Source organism: Erithacus rubecula (assembly GCF_903797595.1).
Source record: "Erithacus rubecula genome assembly, chromosome: 6".
Lineage (NCBI taxonomy): Eukaryota > Metazoa > Chordata > Aves > Passeriformes > Muscicapidae > Erithacus > Erithacus rubecula.
In genome coordinates this window covers 50,475,472-50,494,002 of record NC_136688.1, presented here as the reverse complement: position 1 = coordinate 50,494,002, position 18,531 = coordinate 50,475,472, and the positions used below count along the sequence as shown (strand labels likewise).

At 45.2% G+C, this 18,531-nt stretch overlaps 1 protein-coding gene and 1 long non-coding RNA gene across 3 annotated transcripts in view; both read right to left on the bottom strand.

Annotated features, from left to right (window-relative positions):
• Window positions 1-18,531, bottom strand: part of RCOR1 (REST corepressor 1) — a 136,480-nt gene that overhangs the window by 86,626 nt on the left and 31,323 nt on the right. The window lies entirely within an intron of this gene.
• The window catches only part of LOC306803719, a 34,013-nt gene continuing 21,724 nt past the window's right edge, over window positions 6,243-18,531 (bottom strand). Inside the window, exon 4 of one of the 2 annotated variants that reach the window (XR_013774672.1) lies at window positions 6,243-8,636. This is a non-coding gene — a long non-coding RNA (uncharacterized lncRNA). The remainder of the gene's footprint in view (window positions 8,637-18,531) is intronic. The other variant, XR_013774673.1, reaches the window with a different exon arrangement.

The following is an 18,531-nucleotide window of genomic DNA, read 5'->3' as shown; positions in this document are numbered from 1 at the left end:
AAAATCAGTCCCTAAATCTCTTGCGGGCCTTTAGAAATTTGTCCTTGGAGCCTTTCAGCCTAAAAGTTGCTTTTAGAGAAGGAATAATACAGTAAATTTTAATCCAAACTTTTATTTCCCACTGGAGAGAATGGCTCATATCCTGTAGTGAGTGGGAGGCCAGCGGAAAAAATCGAAGGGGGGAAGTGTGGTGGGAGTGAGGGGGTGCAGGGCTGGGGCTGGAGCAGCAGGAAAGGGGCTGCTGGCAGCTGCAGGGTGAGCATGGCAGGACAGGGGAGCCCAAGGAAACACTGCCTTGGCCTGGAGCAGGGCTCCAGGCTGACCCAGAGGGGAGGCACTGAGAGATGGCCCTGGGAGGAAGGAGAGGATGGGACTGAAATCCTGCACAGGCAGAGGCTGGCGATGCCAGGGAGAGCAGTGGGATGAGCACAAGACAATCTGTTGTGGGCAGAGCTGCAGAGAACACCCTGTCTGTCCCAGCAAAGCGTGGATGCAGCCCCCAGTGGGTTTGTTTCAGCATTTGTGCTGGGAGATATTTCACAGCTTGTGAGGCTGATGGGAACAGGAGTCACCCATCTGTACATGCTACTGGGACCACCCCCTTTGCAGAGTTTTGGCTCCTTTTTGGCAGGGTACAGCTTTCCCTGCCACCCTATGTTGCTCTCACAGGACTCCACTTCCTCCCTTTTCTCCTGGGAGCTCCTCTCATTGAATTAAACTTGAAGCTGTTGAGGAGCCCCCCTGAGCTCCCCCCTGCCCAGCCAGCCGTGCTCCAGGGTTGGGCACCCTTGGCAGCAGCACCCAGAGCAGGCAGCCCCTCTCTTCCCCCTGTCCTGCACCTCTGATCAACCCTGGAGAAGGGCTCAGGAGGAGAAAATGGGAAATGACAGCGTGAGAGGAGGTGAGACAGGCTCTGGTGGTATTAACCCCTCCACAGCTGGTGCCTTCTCCCAAAAAACAGACCTTGAGTGAGGTGGGACAGCCATCTTCCCCTCCCTGAGGATGAGGAAGAGGCATGCAGCAAAATCACAGTAGAAAGCTTCAGACAGCTGATGAGTTCTCTTCACTCAGTTCTGTGTTTAACTTAATCTCTGTATCTGATGAGAAACACACTGTGTGAAGAGATTCATCACTCCTTAAAAAAACATATGGGGAAGAAATATTTCTTTTTAGGGAGCCACTTAATCGTAGAGATTATTGCAGTTAGTACAGCACTTAAACTGGGAATATACCACTCTCTTTTTATAAGCTTCCATTTCACTTGTCTCTGGGGCAGCCAGTGAGCAGTTCTAATCTGTGAAGGGAGATGGAATTGCAGGGGACAGCTGCCATCATTTTTGGGGTGTCTGGGAGTCAAATAACATAGCTCTTCTCACAGGAGATTTTGAACAAAAAATGCATACAATCCCTTCGGAGAGCTCTTTGTTACAGGACCTAGTGGGAAAAGGATTGAGGTTTAACAGTAGATATCCATTGTAAGAGCTTTGCAAGGAATACAATCCTTTGCCTTTCAGTGTTTAAATAAACTTTTTTTTTTTTTTTTTTTTTTTTTTAATTGACTGAGGAAAGAAGTTTTCCCCAGGAGCTCATGATGCAGTACTATGGCATTACCTTTGAAAGACACTGCTAAGGATAACTATGAGAAACATCACCTGGATCCAGCAGGAAAACTCCTCTGTGCCAGCCCCTCCGTGGTGGCAATTTTCCATTGGCCCATGTCACTGCAGCCCAGGGTGGGAGCAGCAAAGACTGCCCAGAGAGAGGTGTCCCAGCTGTGGAACATGTCAGGCAGCCCCTGCCATGGGGACACGCTGGTGCCCGGGCTCTGAGCACAGCAAAGTCCCTCAGCCAGGTGGTCTCCTGCCTCCCTGGGAGTCCTCCATGTGTCTTGCTGCTATCCTGGTAATCCCAGCAATGGGGAAGAGAAGTCCAGCTGAGAGGCAGCTGCTTGCTCCTGAAATCATACCAAAAAATCCCCGCATTGACTTTCTGCCAACACAGCCCCCTTTACTCCATCACTCAGCCCAATCTCTTCTCATGACTTAGGGGATTTTAGGGAAATGCAGCCAGGGCTATCCTGCAGGGCCTCTGAGTGCTGGCATTCCCACGGGAAAGGGAACTATTCAAACTAATCTGAAACTCCCTTCAAAACTCATCGTCAGGGGTCCAAGCAAACTGTTGTAACAGAGTAAAAATGTACATGTTGGTATGTCAATACATGCATGTGAGAGTGAAGAAAATCATACTGACAGCCTTCTGAGGTAAGTAGGGATCACTCTGCTGAAATCCCTGGAAATTCCCTTTGTTGTAAAACCAGGAGAAGGCTCAGGCCCAGCTGCTGTGACCACACCCCTAAAGCAGCACAGCTCAACGGGACTCTAGTGCCAGCTTTTGATTGTATGCTTTCTCTTCCTTCAGCACAAATATAATCTGGAAATCTCAAATGCTGGTGTTCTCAGAGAGAGAGGGAAATACAGGTAAGTTCCTTACTGGTATTTGTGTAAAGAAAACCTGGAACACATAAAAACCCAGAAAATAATTTTTTAAAAATCAATGAAACTTCTATATGGTGTCAAGTGAGGCACTTGAACCAAATAATGAACCAAAAGAAACAATTTTCTAAAAAGCCATGACCTAGTACTTCTTAAAATCACAATAAATTTTTAAAAAATTAAAAAGAAAAAAAAAAAAAAAAAAGCTACATTCCTGTCTTTCCTATCTGCCCCAAGCTTTCCCCATATTAAACATGGAACACACCAAATACACATTCATTTCCCCTGCCCAGCAGGACTGAGCACAGGAGATGGATGGTCTTTCATTGGTACCCTCTTACAGCCACTGCCCCTCTGGGATTCCCCTGATGACACCAGAAACTCAGATATCAGACCAAGCCTTTATTCTGTGGTCTTCCTCTTCTCACTTGCATTGGTGTAAATCAAAGGTTTAAACTGATCCAAACCTGCTCAGTGGCACTGGAAGGCTCTGGATTAATATCAAGCAAAGGCATCTGTCTCCTGCTGTTTCTGTGCCTGTGGTATCAATAGTGATTTTGAAAATTATTATTTCTATACAGTCTATAATGACTTAGAAGGAACAGTTACAGCCTGTTGTGCAAATGTGAATAATACTTGCTTTTTAAAAATGTGGATTTTTCATATGACAGGAACTAATGGCCCTTTCAGAGCAGTTATGGTCTATCTTGTCAATTTGGTTTCTATTCATGCATGCTAAGTGAATTTTTATAGCTAAACTAGGAGTCCTTAAAAATGGGCCTTATACTGGAAATGCAGATGCGACTTACTGTGAGTTGTGCTAGGAGAGCATCCCTGCCCCTGGGGAGCCAGAGCCAGCAATCAGAATTCCCTTTTCCCCTGCACATAACAGGACTTGCAGGCACTCTTTCATCCACACTGAGAGGCAGGAAGGAGAGGCAGAATTAGCCCCTCATTACAATAATGCTTCTCACACTTTCTCCAGCTACTCTCTGCAGGCATTAGTAAAAGGGGCCTGGCTGCCAGAAATGCTGAAAACCTACATCTCCAGTTAAAAGAAACCAGAGAGCAGAGTGCTCAGTGGCTCTGAAAAATCAGAGCCACAGAGCTTTAAACAAATGCTTTTATGCTCTTAAAAATATAAATATATGGACTCACTTTAACTTTACTCTTACTGTGAGTACTTTGTTGAAAGGAAATTGTGTATTTTCCAGACTATCTGATTTCTCTCACAGCTTCACTAAAAAGTGTACTGCATACATACATCAATATATTTACCTGCCTGCTTCACAGCTGGAAAGAAAATGAAGCCATCTCAATCGCCTTCACATTCAGCAATAGAAAAAACCTGATTTTTTTCCTCACTCAATACCAATTAAAATGCGAAATGTGGATAATCTGATCTCCACTAAATATTCCAATCCCCTCCATAGCACAGAGTGGATATAGCTCCATTCTCAGTGGCAACCTGAACCTTTTCTAAGGCTGAAAAAGAACAGAGCCTGTACAGTCTTATTACTTATTTATTTAAAATGTTGTAGCCGTGCCTCCCTTCATCTCTTGGCTCCTCACCCAAAACCTGTGTAATGAGCAACATCACAGGACCTGACTACCAGCAGACACACCTCCACTAAAATGAATGCATTTATACTGATTTATGGCAGCCAAGAGCTGCCACAGCACATCCAGGGAATACCCACCTCTCCAGAAAAAAGGCACACCTCTGCCAATGTCTTCCCAAGGTATTTCTCATAGATCCCATGCCTTAGAGGAGCAGAAAACATCCCCACCCCAGCTTCTGATGCTGTCTGCATTGCTGCACCGAGTCTGAAGCACCTTGTCCTGTCACAGAGGCTCTCCCCTGGAAAGGCACGAAGCCAAACCTGGCATGAACCCATCACACATGTACAAAGGGGAATCTTGACAGCATCTGTGAACAGAGTTTAATAGAAAGGAACAAAATAATACCACATATGTTAACAGATTGAAATGGTAGCTATGGTGACCATGGACAGACAAAGAACAAACCATTTTGACTGAATTCAGCCAATTCTTTCTGAAAACAAACTGCAAGTATAAAGCAAACTTTTAAAAATCCCTAATGAAATCATTGTAACAAATCCATTCAGCTCTGTTTGGTTTGTTTGCTTTCTAAATTTCCATTGCAGCTATTACATTAAACCTATTAATCATTGATGTAGTCAGTGATTTCCACTGACTAAAAACGGGGATTTTCTCACTGAAAAAAAAAATTAAAAAAATGTAATTGATTGCATTTTCAAGGAAAAAAATTAAAAGCAAGGAATAGTTATTGTAAAATGGCAGACATTCATAATTCAGGGCATTTTCTTGTGCATGAGAGAGTGTCTGGGTTTTGTAGAATACAGGCTTGTTTATAAAAGTTGGATTACTTTCCCTCTCCTGATATGCATCGTAGCTATGAAAAATGACTGTCCTGTTTATTGTGTATCACAGTGTCAAACGTCTCAGCGTCTCTTTGCTGCAGTGTGCCACGGAGCTGCAGCTCTCCCATTGAGGGCTGGCCAGTTGTGCCTAAGGGAATTGAGCTGAGGACAACGTGGGAGAGCACAGAGCTGAGCTATCGAGGAGCAGAAAAGCTGCCTGCTAAGAGCCAGCGCTGCAAATAGGCAGGCAGGAGATGGGGAGGATTACTCCAGTGCCAGCACAGCATACGGCTGCTCCCAGTGCTGTGCAGCTGCTCGCTTGCTTGCAAACTGCCCCCCAGGAGGCTGGCGGGGAGCAGAGGAGCCCCTCAGTGAATGTCACGATGGAGACTGCAGCACATCGCCTGCCGTGCAGCGTCCAGCACACCTTGATGGACACCCCTCTGCCTGCTGGTTTTAGTCTGGGGACTGTTCCAGCACCCCTGACACGGGCAGTGCTGCCTCTCCACCCTGTCCCTGCACCCAGCTGTGCTCACTGGGCAAAATTTCACAGCATAACACAAAATCTTACTTCTAACCTGTGGCAAAGCTGCTGTCATTTCCCTGGGTGAGGGCTTAATATTTAACTTGGTGCTCTTGGTCCCTTTGCAGACTGTACAGTTCCTAACAGCATGAATTTGCATTGTAGCCGTGCTTTTTGATGCTCCAGGAGCAGTGACTTCAGATTTCTGCGGTGCACAGACACTCTCAACTCAACTCTCGCATTTCCATCTGCACGAGCTCCTCGCTCTTTAAAGAACGAAACAAACCTGAAAAGCAAACTCGCAAGAAGTCCCCCCCATTCAAACGCTGCTCTCTTTTATCTGTGTGCTGACGGAGGCTCTGGCTCAGCTTCTGCCAATTAAATTAAGCTCCCAGCGATGCCATCGCTGCCTGCGTGACGAAGGGCACTTTCACCGGCTGGCTCTGCCTCCAGCTCCCCGCACACCAGAGCAGGACCAACTTCACGGCCTTTCATTTCTGCCTGGCCTGGCCCTTCCCCGTGCTCTCCACCCACACACTTGGCTTTGGCTCTCGCCAGCGCACAGGCAGGTCCTTGGGGACGGTGCTGGCTCCGTGCGGGTCCCCCGAGAGCAGGGCTGAGCCAGGGCGAGCACATGTGCTCCTGTCCTTTGTACAGGGATGGCCGGCAATGGGCTTTCAGTCCTGCACAGCCTCACCTGCTCAAGACCTTTGAGTCTTAAGTGTGACAAGGAGAAGATGGAGATAGAGGAGAGGGGGAAAATAAGCACATTTTCTTTCGGTATTGCCGGCAAACAGTAAAGAAAGAGTTCCTTTAATTTTATGTGCAGTAAACCCTCACTAGATGGCTCCTTACAGCAAGTAAATATGTTCCCCACTGAAGGAGCACTGATGTGGCACAGTCTGTGTGAGAGCAGGGATCGGGTGTTGCTAGCTGGGCTGTATGGCTGGCTGAGTGCTTTGCATGGAAAAGCAGGATACAACACGGGGGTGTGTGGGTGAGCAAGTGAGCGCTCACACAAAGTACGAATGACTCCACTCTGTTAGTCGTGAACTGTGAGTCACATGGGCACCGGTGTCTCAGGCACACCAAAAAAAATGCAACTTGCCCTTTTCTCTAGGTTTTTTTTTGTTAATTTGTTTCACATTCAACTTTCTAATTCAGAATGCAGAACTGGGCTGTGGTCAAGGGTACCAGCAGTGGAGATCCTGCAGCGGAAACAGCTGATCCCAGCAGCCAAGGTAACAGATGGTATTAAAGCTGAACCCCCTAATGTCATGTAATCACTCCTAAAAAAATAAGCAATGCTTGCTTCTGAAATGCCCCTCCATTACCATCACGAGAACATGTTATTTATAATGTGTGTATTGGCAGGATGTTCTGGGCAGAAGAGCAAAAAGAAATGAGCTGTCATCTGCAGTTAACCTCTCATTCATACATCAGTGTGTGCATTCAGTGGTTCAAGGTTATGCAAGTTGATTGTGCCCTCATTAATGAGCAGTGTTAATTGGTGTCTATCCTGCTTTGAGATAAACATGTATATTATGTGTTAAATGCACTGCAGGCTGTGGAGGAGCTGTATGGTATACCAATGTATAGGGGCCCTGCATAGGGAGCTGCAGGGAGAGGTTGTGAAATGCTAGGACTGATTTAAATCCACAGCGATTCCAATCTGTGCAGCCCACGTCCCTGCAAGACAGCCTGGCGCTGGCTCCAGGGCCCAGTGGCTTCTGCTGGCAGAGCTCTGCCCCTGTGAGTGCCCCAGCTCCCCACTCTGCTCTTGTTGCACCCCTGAGCACTCTGCCTACAGCCCACTTTTCAAGGTGAATTAGCACTGATTTTAGTTTTCCTTAAGCCCCGAGGCTGTAACCTCTGGCCATCAGCAGCTTATAAGTGGTTTAACCTCGGATGCACCAGGGGTAAGAGACAGAGGAAGGTGCTGTCATTGTCCACACAAAGTGCCCCTGCTCAGGACTCAGAGGCAGTGCAGCCAGGTGGGCTCCTGCTCTGTGTCAGCAGCCCTTAGGGCTTTATCCAGCCTCTTTTCTCTCACATTTCCCTCTGCTCATGTGCTAACTCAAAATGAGCTCAAGTACACAGACCCACGAATCTCACCTCTCCCAGTGAGGGACAGAAAACAAGGTTTGACATGGTGTCAAACTTTTACCTCATGAAAAGACCATTTATTTTTTCCCTGAGAGCTGCTGAAAATCACCTCAGATAAATACCCTGAAACAGGTCATAATCAACACACAATATTGATGCAAATAGTACTTAAATTAGAGAATTATGGCAATTTCATTAAATAATCAACTGGAATATTGTAAGTGCTCAAAAGAATTGAGTTACATGTCCATAAGCAAGCACAAGCCATTCCAGGCCAATGCAAGAATTTACCAATAAAGTAATATTTGATCATCTAATTAATGGAGCTGTTATCTCCCCATAACAAGCGGGGCTTAAAGCTTTTAGGCTGTTTGTCTCAATGTTTGAAAGCAAGTAGCACCCATCAGACATTTCCTTTTCTCAGTAGCATTCTCTTGAAATATGCTTGTTTACTTCAGGCCTTGAAGGCCGGATTAAGAGTGAAGATTGTTTGCTTTAAATTATACACACAAATTTTATTGTTATTCCTTTTGCCACTAACAAGCTATTTAATAAATGTCAAAGTGGCAGAGCTCACCAACTGCAAAAGTGAAAGGGTCAAATCCGTGAATCCAGAAATAATACTGAGATTTTCCTCTCTTTTCGTGATATGTACTTGCAGCACGCAGCGTTGAAGAGCTTCCAACTTTCATAGCAACAAGGAGAAGCAGCTCATGAGTCAGCCTAAAGAGGAAATATGTCATTAGCCAGGGAGTTTTCAACGTATGCAAAACCATCAAGGTGTCTCTGGCATCCAGGGAGGAATTTTTATAATATGCATTGTAGTCAGCAGTTTATTGCCAGAGCTGTGGGTGTGGGCAGATACCACAGTGGCTGAGGCTGTGATTGCCCCCAACATCACTGAGCATTTCACTCCATGGCTCTCATGCTCCTCCTTTTCAAGACAGGAAACAGATGAGACATATTTGTTTCTGATAACTGCTGGAAAGACCCCACTAAGTCCTCGTGGTTGTGCCTTGAGTTCCTCTTCAATCTGCATATCGTGCTCACCGCACCAAGAAAGGGGTAGGGCTCTTATCTCAGCTTTCTGCAGTGCCAGCCCTTCTGTAACTGAATGAAAACAAAGGGAAAAAAATCAGCTTCCTACACTTTCTTGCCTGTGTAAATTATGCATCACACTCATTATAGGAAAAAGGAAGACGCAGATTTGGAAATCAGTTGTGAGTTTCTCCATATTTCTTGAAATTATGCAAGTGTTACAGCTGCATACACAGGGGACTTTCTTTTTTTTCATGCAGCTTTACACCAAAATAAAGGCCTCAGTTGTTCTAGTTGGTGATTAGGCTCAATATTATGCCTCTGGGAATGGGAAGCACGGGGACTCAGAGGAACAGAAAACTTAATGAATTCTTTATTTGAAGAAGAAAAAAAAATTCAGAATGTTTTCCAGAGCTCACAGGAGAGTTTTGGAGGCTCTTCCCTCTTCAGGCAAATGCAGCTCTTCCAGGTGAAAAAATTAACCCTCATCTGCTCTCAGCTGTCCCTCATCAATGGTTTCCTTGCCCTCAGAGCCCAAACTGAGCTGCAGTGCAGAAATTCTCCCACTGGCTAAAATGAAGTCACTGACCCTTTTACTTGATCTTTTTACTAATATGGCTCATTCATCTCCCTGCAGGACTTGGGACCCAGAGTGGGATGACTCAGAAACCAATCTTTTGTTGCACAACAATCTTGAGGAATACAACCAGTGAATTTGCATATTCTCACTTTGGAGGGGGCCTGTAAGTGGTCCATGAACCAGGTTTAGGAGACCCTAATTTGAACAGGTTCCTGCATCCAGGTCTGACCCAAGAACACCAGACCTCAAAATGGAAAGCACTGCACCACAGGACAAAGGCACAGCAACCCTGCCCAGCAGGAGCAAATGAGAAATAGCCTTCTCTGGAAACACCTTTGGGTACTGGGGGCTTTCCTGATGTTGATATGGGTTGGTTTGTTGTTTTTTTTCAAATTTGAATATTTTATGTAATATTTAAATAAATAAAAACAAGCCTCAGTCTCAGGTTTGCCTGCAGAGCAACTGGGCAGCTGGCAGAGCATCAGTGAGACAGGGCAGCAAATCCCCACTGCCACCCTGAGGCAGAGCCTCCTGGCTCTCCTGGGTCTGTGACAACACCAGACAGGCCACAAACCATGACAGTGGGGCACCACTGGAGCCATAGGCCAGCACTGGAGCCATGAGCCAGCCTCAGCTCCCAACAGTCCAACTAAGAAATGCCCTGCATCCCAGGAATGCTGCTGGGACACAGCTCTGCAGCACTGAGGTGACAGGACCACCCATGGGCACCTGCTGAAGGTGACTCTACTGCCAGCCCTGTCTGCACCAGGAGGTGAAGACACAATGGTAAAAGCTGCCCACTGTCTTATTCATCCCAGATCAGATGACCCTAAATCAATGAGCTGTGCCTGATGTTTCTGAGTGCACTCAAGCCGGCACATAAAAGAGGACTGGCAAAATAATAATGTTGCAAAATGCTGAGAGTAGTAGAAGTGGTCACCCAGTGTATCCAGGCTGCTAAGAAAGCTCTTTTGATTAAATCAAACACAGAGCACAAGAAAAATGCTCACATCATACATGATGGTGTCTCCTGGGCTGCCTTATACTGAGATGAAAAAGAAAAAATTACCCACGCAAAGCCCACATCATCCATAATCTGCAATGCATTTGGACAGAGGGAGGCCAGCCTTAACTCAAACCATGTGTGTTTGGCTTTAAAACCAGCATCAGCAGGACTCAGCCAGCCTGTGTGCCATCCTGCTTGCCCTGGATTCCCCACTTCTCTCTCATATTCAGAATTTCTTTCCATGCTCACAGCTGAATCACTCTTGCATCAGCAGCATCACCATGGGCAGTTTTCCTTCTCCAGGGCAGGCAAATGGCAAGACCCCCAGTCCTGCTCTGCTCAAGCCATCAGCAGTGTAGGATCTCTTCTAGGATACTGTGTCAGACTCCTGCAGGGCCCTGTGCAACTTTTTTTTTTTAATCCCAAATTAAAACTTAAGCTTCAAAAGCATAGATCTAGGAGGGGGGGAAGGGGGGGTCCCTTCATGCAGCCACTGTATTTCCTGGAACAGATCCTTTAATTTTGTGGTGAACTGGAGTTGAAGACATTTGTATTCAAATCCTTATTTAGGCTCTAATGCTCTTTAGTATTGGATATAGGGATTTTAGACTGGAAATGGCACTTTTGACTTTACTATCACCCCAAACAGACAATCACATTTTAAGCTGCTATTTCTTTTCCAGCCTTCTTATGCTGCTCCCCACACTCTCCCAGAAACTCTAATTATTCTGCCACATCTATTTGACTGATAAAATTTATTCTATTCTATGTTCTTTCCCCTATTTTCTTCATAAGTCTTACACCATCAAATAAAATCAAGGTTTTCATTTATAAAGTGGTTATCAGCAGCTCAGCTTTTACTTACAGTTCTTTGAACAGGCTACAGGGATGGTAGATGGGTAGAAATGTAATGTGGTAGCATATACTGTGGAGTTACCTCCAAGCATCATTTTTTTATGGGGTGTCCCACAATACCTTCTCCTTTTAGGGAGAGTTTAGCCCTACAGATGATAACAGTACTGGTTCTAATAATTTTGCTGGATGTTAAAACAAGACATGATCTAGTTGATGTTCATGTCACTCTTTCCAGCTTACCTCAGTGTTTGCAATCCTGCCTGAACATGACAGGATTTGTGATCTTCATGGGTTCTTGCAGAACAGCTCTCACTCAGGGATCTCTCAGGGCTTTACAAACTCACATTGTGCTTCGTGTGCTGGCTAAAATCCACAGGGATGGACATCACTGGGCTGGTGCTGAGGTAAGACCATGTCTCTCTAAAAGCATAGTGACTGAAACTCCCTCTGGAGGATTGAACACATTTAAAATCTCACCTATGTCCAAAAAAATATACACACTATGTTGAATACACTCAAAAGATTTGTGTGAATCTCATTTCTTTCCCAGATTTGCTCATCTCTTTTGCACTGGTGGTTGAGGAGTGGCAGCTTTTGTAGCTGTCCAGCAAAGGATTCATTCTCAAATGTCCTGTGTATGCAGCTGTGCTTGTGGTGTCTATAGAGTGCCATGCACTTCCTCCACTCTCAAATGTGCAGGTGTTTTCCTCAAATGTTCACACCTAAGCTGGGATACATGGCCAGAGCCTTCCACTCACTAACACTTAATTCCCAGGCCTCAGGCCTGGGAGAGTTATGTATCATAAGCTGGTATTGCTCCTGCATTAAAAAAAAAAAAAAATCCTACATTAAGGATGAGCTTGAAATTTTATGTACATTCCCTTTGCAGAAAACAGACTCAAAAAAAATTGGGGAAGGGGGGTGGAAATCAAATGTTGTTCCCAAAAGGAAAGACAACATCCATTTATATAGTCTCACATTCCCTCATCTAAAATCAATAACACCCCCAAATAAATAAGAGAGGCACACCCATTCAGTAGATCTGGGGAATACTGCAAAAAAAGTAGTTAGGAATATTATTTCATGCACTCAGCATATGGATGTGCATTGCTCTGGGAGCAGCCTTCCATGAGCACTCCAGCTAACAAGCTTGCTGCAATCTTTGAGCAGCAAATTTTAAAAGAAGACTCGTAAAATATTCCCCAGAAGACAACTTGGAATAACTAATCATAAAAAACTCCACACTGGACAGCTAATTTAGGAGCTCTGATCATCCTTTCAGTAGCTGGAAATACAACACTTGATGTGCTTGTCCAGTCAGAACAGATGTGTGTGACTCAGGAACTGTCGCTCACCCTGCACTCAGGCAGAGCTGGCTCACAGAAAAGTCACAAGTGAGAATGAATGTGAGTGTGCGTGTGTGTGTGTGTGTGTGTGTGTGTCAGGGGCTTCCCTCCAGCACATTATTTACTGTGAATTACTGAGGCAGCCCTAGATTTTATTTGATAATTTTTCCCTTGATGTGCTCCATATAAAGGCAATGTTAGCATTAACCAAAGCTAATCCACGGCGCAGTTGGGAAGGGGATTATTTTGCCAATGATTGGTTTCTTTAAACATGGACTTGTGATCAAAGCAATATGGTTCTGATTTTTTCCTCTCTTTTTTAGCTTTGTAGTATGGTTCTTCTTAATAGTAAGTTACTGCTATAAGCATGCTGTGAATTTCCAATATAGCAAAGCTTTAATAATTTGCAGCCATAATTGTTCCTGCTTCAGTCTCCAATTCAATTTGGTGAGGAATTCCCATCTCCCAACACAAAGCTTAACTCAATGGTATCTGTGTGAGACAGACTATGAAACTAGTCTGGTATAATGGACTTCATTAGGGGTAGGCAAATTATTTTCATCTGTAACCTATTTTAAATGGAAAAAGGGGCTTTTGAATAAATATTTTTCCTTCAGAAGTTATTAATTTCTGTGGGGAAAAGAGGCATGGTTATTGTTGCTTATTTTTTCCTTTGTTTTCGTAAAAGGTTTGAAAATTATTTTCTGGTTGAATTATTTCTTTGGTTGAAATAACAAATATTTAAGCCAGGGGTGGAAACAACATATTTTTATTTTACTGAAGAGTCAAACTGTGCAAGGAGCTTTTGCTTCTTTGCCTGCCCATCTGTAACCTCTAGTGATGCTAAAATCCAAGCTCATGGACTGACATAACAAGCATCACTCATCTCCAGACCTCAGTGGCATTTCTCTCCCTGTGTATAGGTTTAGTAGCCTCAAACCATTTTTTAGTCCACCCTGAAAGTAGCAAGCTGTGAGATTTTAGCACAGATATCTGTTTTTAAGAGGGAGCCTGTGTTGGCACAAGACCATTAACCCTAACCTGAACATGCACTGACTAATAACAGGTTAGTGGAAAGTCTTATTCAAGCCCTGCACATGGCAGTAAATTACTCCCTTGATGAATAAAAGCCATTACTTAGTATTTAGCATCAGAGCAAGAAGCCTCTTCGGCCTGTTCCTAACAGAGATGTTACAGTTAATTTAGTGTAAAATTATCACCTGCTGTACAATAAAACAACAAACTGCAGTCAAATAATCTCTTAATAAATGAAAATGTGTAATAAACTGTGTCAGCACCACAGAGACTTGGCAAGGCTGAATACCCTAAAGGTACCAATCCAAACAAATTCACCATACAATATATGGCCTATGTCATTTCTGGTTCTTATCAGAGATGATTCATCTGGGAATCCTTGGCACTAAGTTTTACCTCTAAAGGCCAGGCAGTTATTACAATGATATAATTTCTGCCACATTAATTAAATATAATGCCTGTTAGCCCCTTTATAGAGGTCTATAAATTTGTTGTAAACATATGCTGTAGATGGCTATATGTGATCTACAAATGTAATAAACGTTCAGTCAGCTTCCTCTCCTTGCAGAGCTGGGAGAGATCAGATGATCACAGTGCCAGAAAGACCACAGATACCCAAAGGTAAACCTAATCTTGCTTCTGTCACACATTATGATAAATATATATATACACACATATTCATAAACAGAGGCCTGTGTCTCTGCCAGAGAGGGAGGCAGCACAAGTACAGGTGGCAGCAGGCAGGACATGCACTGCTCTCACTGCTGCAAGCTGCCAGATCCAGTGCTGGTGAGCAGGGATAATAAAGGCACTCCAAGCCAGTGCAGGTCAGCATAGTCCTTCTGCTGGCCTCTTCCAGCTGCAGGAGAGCCATGGTTATGTTAAATTGCCTAAAGTTTATATTTACTGGAGATTCAAATGTTTGCTTTTCCTGGTATGAAAAAGAAGTAAGAGGGGAAACCAAAGAGAAAAGCAAAGACAATGGAACAAAAGCTAGGTGACACTTTTTGCAGTCAGCCAGACCCAGACTTTGAGCAGCATCAACAGACTTTCTGAGGCATCACTTGAGAAAGCTGAGGAAGATCATCCCTATTGCTATGCTCCCCTGGAAGAGGCAGGCAGGATGCTCAGTGAGCACTGCTTGCCTTGAAGTCCATCATTTCAAAACTGCAAAGACCTTGGAGGATTGGCCATTCTCTGCCCCACTCCACACTGGCTGCTTTAGTGAGCACTGGGAGCCTGGTCCCCCCAGCCACACAAGATTTCTGCAGGTGTGTGGAGCAGCTTGTCCCTCCTGGAGCTGGCACAGGTCTCCAGAGCTGCTGACTCTCAGCTTCTGCTCTTGGAGGGAGCCCCAGGGTGGTCTGCAGCACAGGCCATTCACACTGTCACACTGTACTCACTCTTGTGTTGTTTCACATAGCTCACAAGGCATGAGCAAGGGACAGCTGGTGACAGCTGAAACCAATGGAGGGTCAGGGCAGGACACGGCAGGATGCAGCTACCTAGAAGAAATTTTAAATAAGCATCACCATCAGGAGCCCTTTCATCTTCCCAGAAATATTAGTCAAATTGTGAAAAACTGCAAAATTACTTTTGTTTGTGTGCTGTGTCTCCTGTATAAGCATTTCTGATCACATACCCACTAACACAAACCCCATGTCTTACAGTAGAGTCCAACTAGAATAATGGCTTCACTTGAGAGAACTTGGGAGCTGCCTGACATCCCATGCTAGCCCTCTGAAGGGCTGTCCCTGGTGCAGATCAGCAGCATTGGATAATCCTTTATGTTAAGCATCCATCTGCTACTGCTTTTATAATGCAATCTTCACTGGCACAAATGACTCCTGGTCCATCAGTCCTTCCAACCTCTGTCTGGTACCATGGGCAGCAGCAATGACCTCTCAAGTTTACTGGCTCACATATATCTTCCAAGCTGTTGCTTGTGTCTTTACACAGGTAATTGTGCCCCAAAACTCCTTAGGTCCCCGCTCCTCCAAGGTGACTGCAGAAGAGCAGTGGAACAACTTCTCTCAGGCTTTCAGGATGGTGAAAGAAGCTGTGCTGATGCATGAATTTGGCTGGGCATCTCGAGGCAAAACATCATCATTCCAGCCCCTACCTCCAGAAGATGGCCAGCGTGTCTTTTTCCATCCAAGTTCCTGGCTGGAAGGTTGACATGACACTACTGGAGACCCCTAAGAGGTTTGGATGCCTCTGCAGGGCTGGGTGCAACCTCTCTGTGGGTGTGAGTGGGAAAGAAGGTTCAGGAGCCCATGGGGTATTCCCCCACCTGTTCTATGCCTCTGGTAGGGCACGTGTCAAACTGGGCAGCACAGAAGGTAGGACAGGTCTCCCTCATTGCTGGTACACCTCTCCCATTGTTAAACTAAAGGGGCCTCCAGTCAGAGGCTATTTTACAAAGACAGGACCAAACAACCCACAGCAGAACTTGGGCTTCTGACTTGCATGAGTCAGAAACTTCCCAAAATGGGCAGCCCAGGCACATTTCTGCTGTGGAGGCAGCTGGTATCTATGTTGGCTTCAGGGGCAAAGTGAAATGTGCTCTGTGTTTCAAACCAATGTTAAGGTTTTCCTCACTTTTAAGAATGCTTTTGACCAAAAGGTGAAAGATTCACTGTTTTGAGCAGTGTAACATCTGCACCTCCTGGCACGGCCTCTGTGTGCTTGCAAAGGTAACAATAAAAATAAAAATAAGCAGTACAGTGGAAATATCTTTTCCCTTATAAGGCCAGGAATTGTCTACATATCCACTTTTATTGATACAGTGCTTGAGAAAGTCCCTGCCTGATCATCAGGCAAGCAGGCTGCCAGGCACCCTCTCTAAGATCCACAGCATGGAATTGGCCCAAGTCACCTCCAGCAAGTTTCACATGGATGATGCTGTCTGAAGGAGTGGAGAAAGGGAACTGGATAGTCAAAGGCTGAACATAATCCCTCAGCCTTTAGGTATACAACAAAGGGGGAAACACTCTCCCAGCACCAAAATGGGACCAAGAATAGGACTTGGAAGTAGTGTGGCTTTATCTTCACAAATTCTTTTCATTCTAAAAATGGAGGGGAAGAGTGAAGCAGGTGTGGTTTTATTACAAGCATTTGTGACCAGAATACTGAAGAAATCTTTGGAGAGCTGTGAGGGGCCCTGATATTCATGGGTGGCTGTGCTCTTCCCCTGGCTGTGCAGATTTGCATAGGGAAGGTAGCTCTATCTGCTTCTCCTCTGGCAGAGGAAAACCAACAAGTCTGTTGTCTGTGTCTGGTGCAAAGGAGAAGTCACCAATAATGGGATGCTGTAGAAAACCTTGTCACTACCAAGAGGGGCTGAGCCTGGCTCAGTCTCCAGCCAAGGGCAGCTGATGTGACACCCAGATCTGGCCACCAAGACACCATGCTAACCAAAGGGACGTCACAACAGTGAGACTTTTGATCTGACTCACTTTGTGGCCACAAGTGATGCCTGACAGGAGTCGCTGCCTGTGAACCCATCCACCACAGCCCAGGAAACAAAACCATCAAGGTGAAGCCAATGGGCAGAGCCCAGGGCAAGACAAGCACTGGTCCTGCTCCCTGTCCACTCCATGGGGAGCAGAGGTCAGGGCCCCAGCTGCTCCTCACTCTGCTCATGGCTCAGTCCATAAGGGCAGCAGGGCTGTAAGTACATTCCCCACATCCTCCCACCCCCAGCATCTGCCTGCTAAAACAGTTAAACCACCCCAACCTGCTATGGCCTCAGTTTATCACATAACATGTACAGATCTCTCAGTGCTCACTGGCTCTCATGATGTTTTCTTCCCTCACAATGTCATCCTATAAAAAATAGCTAATTCAGCAGGGGGAGGGAGTTTGATATTTTCTTCTGAGGCTTTGGGTTTGTTTTTCTTTTCACCAAGCAAAACCACTTTGGTCTTCTATAACTGGAAAGAGAGAATTGTGATCCAGTTAAAGGCTGAAAAGGAGGGACTGTGGTTTCCTTATTCCATCCCAGAAGGGCCTCTCTGTCTATAAGGCCTGTGACTATATGATTTGACTGTATGATCTTACTCTGTCAAGGCAGGGGACAACCACTGCCTGCACTTCTGTTCTTGCTGCTGTCACCAGAGCACCCACTGAGTATCCCATTCCAAACAAGATCTCCAGCCTCAGCATGTCCCTTTCCTTGTATTATGAAAATGGCTGCTTATATGATTACTATTGCTACAGGCACTTCAGTTTGATGTGAAATGAAATGCTTGGTTTGGTAATAAACCATGGTTTTCAGGTTTTTAATTAAAATTAATTTAAATTGAGTAAAAACAGAAGAAAACTTTGAAGTTTTAAACCCTGAAAGTTTTAGAAAAACAGAGAACTGTTCAGCTTTACTTTTCTTTACCTTTCAGCTGTTTCAATGTCATTAAACTTTTGCATTTTTCATGGAGGAAACCCAGCCACTTCAGTTATGAGCTGTAAAGCTAAGAAAAATAAACAAGAAGAGTTTCACTCAGCCTTTATCTGTTGCCAAATCAGAGATGCCTTTTGCCTGAAGTACAGTTACATTATGGCAGAGATGCCCATTGAAGGAGGATTTTCTCATAACCCCATGGCCACTGCCAACCCTTATGTCCTCAGACAGGATTCACTCCACTCACCTGGGATCACTTTGCTTTCAGTTTTGTCCAGTCCTGGATTTTCCCCTCCCTCATCAAAAGCAAAGCCATCTTTGCACAATGGTTCATTTTGCAGCAAGGGCAAGCAGCATGGGCAGCACACCACCCCCCAGGACAGCTGCAAAGGTGGGGGAATCCCCCCAAACTGGGGGGAACATGACACCACCCAGGAGTGATTCCCCCTTGGCTGTACAGTCCTGCCCAGGGGCTGCTCTGTGTAGGACTGCACCATGCTCACAGCCCTCACCTCCAGCACATGCTGTGCCTTCCCCATTCAGGACACATGCAGAAAGGTGATGCTTTGACTTTTTGGAGTCACTCCTAATTTACACCACCACCACAGATGATTCAGAGTGTCCTACAGGAGTGGCACTTACATTTGGTTCCACATGATTACTCGAGTGGTGACAAGGAGCAGGATTTGGGCTTTTATTACAGTGTCATTATTTTGATAATGATTTCTGTTTAACAGACATTTTCC